The sequence below is a fragment of the Musa acuminata genome, unplaced genomic scaffold (genome assembly GCF_036884655.1).
Source record: "Musa acuminata AAA Group cultivar baxijiao unplaced genomic scaffold, Cavendish_Baxijiao_AAA HiC_scaffold_1136, whole genome shotgun sequence".
Taxonomy (NCBI): Eukaryota; Viridiplantae; Streptophyta; class Magnoliopsida; order Zingiberales; family Musaceae; genus Musa; species Musa acuminata.
In genome coordinates, this window is record NW_027021348.1 from 5,307,501 (window position 1) to 5,310,000 (window position 2,500).

Consider the following 2,500-nt stretch of genomic DNA (forward strand, 5'->3'; position numbering starts at 1 on the left):
AAGAGTTCACGCCTTAAATTGTCCACTCGGGGAACATAAACTCTATTCCCTTTTGTGTAAACAAGTCCCTCCTGGACCCAAAATCGTCGTGCCTTGCCTTCTTTGATGAGCTGCATCAGGATAACTGCCTGGGGATCACTATACAGTCCATCTCTGATTCGAGAAAGGAAGTTGGAATGTAACTGACTTGTTTGGCCTCTGCCCTCTAGTTGTGCAGCATTCACGCACTCCACCTTCCGACTCAGCGCATCGGCCACGACATTCGCCTTCCCGGGCTTGTATTCCATTGCCATATCAAATTCAGCCAGGAAGTCCTGCCACCGTGCTTGCTTTGGGGAGAGCTTCTTCTGAGTTTGGAAATAACTCAGGGCGATGTTGTCTGTCCTCAGCACAAATCGCGACCCGAGGAGGTAGTGTCGCCAAACTCGTAGGCAGTGGATCACCGCTGTCATCTCCTTCTCATGCACTGGATACCGCCTCTCGGTCTCGTTGAGTTTGCGGCTCTCGTAGGCCACCGGATGACCTTCTTGCATGAGTACTCCACCAATAGCAAAGTCCGAAGCATCGGTATGGACTTCAAAGGGCTCTCCATAGTTTGGCAATTTGAGCACTGGTTCTTCCAGAACAGCAGCCTTCAGATCTTGGAATGCTATCTCACATTTGTCAGACCACTTCCAAGGCTGCTCCTTCTTCAGCAACTCCGTCAGTGGGGTTGCCCGCTTCGAATATCCTGAAATGAAGCGTCGATAGTAGTTGACGAATCCAAGGAAGGATCTCAACTCTGGCACCTTCTTTGGTGTTCGCCATTCCGCAACTGCTTGCACCTTCGACTTGTCCATCCGAATGGAGCCACCACCGATTCGATGCCCTAAGAATAGGATCTCAGTTTGAGCAAAGTAGCATTTCTCCCTTTTTACGAACAAAGTGTTCTCCCTGAGAACCTTGAAAATCGTCCGAAGGTGCTTGACGTGCTCCTCGAGCGTTTGGCTGTAGACGACGATATCGTCCAAGTAGACGACCACGAACTTATCCAAATACTCCTTGAATAGTTGGTTCATGAGAGTACAGAATGTGGCCGGAGCGTTGGTTAAGCCGAAAGGCATCACCAAGAACTCAAACGCTCCATACCTGGTCACACAGGTAGTCTTCGCTTCGTCGCCTTCAGCAATGCGCACCTGCCAATACCCCGACCGAAGGTCGAGTTTTGAGAAATACTTGGCCTTGCCCAGTTGGTCGAACAAGTCCGCGATGAGCGGGATGGGATACTTGTTCTTCACCGTTACTTTGTTGAGGGCTCGATAGTCGACGCATAATCGGAGGCTCCCATCTTGTTTCTTCTGGAAGAGAACTGGAGCTCCGAAAGGTGCTTTTGAGCTGCGGATGAGACCACCGCTTAGCAGTTCACCTAACTGCTTCCTGAGTTCGGCCAACTCTGGCGGGGGCATGCGGTAGGGTGGTCTCGCTGGAGGCTTCACTCCTGGCTCCAGCTCGATACTGTGATCCACGCCTCTGCGTGGTGGGAGAGTCTTCGGCAACTCGGGTGGCATAACGTCTTCGAACTCCTTCAAGACGTTCGCCACTACAGCAGGTTCTTGAATGGCCTCTTCGTTGAGTGGCTCTAGCTTCATAGCAGCCACGAATGTCAGTTCGCCCTTTCGCACCCCTTTCTTCAATTGTAAGGCCGAAATGTGTTGGGGCTCCTTGGTTCCTCTCCGAGAGACGGGAACCACGCAGGGGTCATCGCCTCCCATCATACATAGGGAGTTTAAGAACGGCATCGGCACCAACTTCGCCGCATGCATAAACTCCATTCCAAGAATCACTTGGAAGTCGTCCAGTGGCACGGCCATCATGTTGGTGTTACCGCTCCAAGTCCCGATTTTGATAGGAACACCCTTCGCCAACCCGGAGATTCGCCTGGCCTCCGAGTTCACCGCCTTCATTCGGCTTGGGCTCTTCTCCAATGTCAACCCAAGTCGCTGTGCTTCGCGATCGGCTATGAAGTTGTGGGTAGCGCCCGTGTCCACCATTGCACGGGTCGTTTGGCCATTTAGCTTAATGTCCACATACATTAGTTCGCTGCTTCCTGCTTTTTGTGCCTTCGTCTTCGTGTTCTCCCCCACTTGACCCCGCATAGCGTTCAACAGACGCATTGCTCCCATTCGGGGTCCTTGCGACTCCTCCTCGTCGCTGCTGGATTCTGAGCTGCTCGAACTAAGAGCAACAGCTTTGCCCTTGTCCGATCGGGGAGGGTGGATGGAAGCTGTCAAAGCGTTGAGTGCCTGCTTCTGTGGGCACTCCCTTACCATGTGCGGTCCTCCGCACAAGAAGCATCCTCCAGGTTTTGAGGCCTTGCCTTTTGGGTTCGGCCCTTTGTGGGAGCTCTTCTTCTTCTGTTCGCCCCCGAGATCTTTCCCTCGAGAATGTTTTGGAGGGCGATTGCTTGAAGATTGTTTCCTTCTCGCTGGGTCTTCAGAGGAAACGAAGTCGGTGAGCCTTT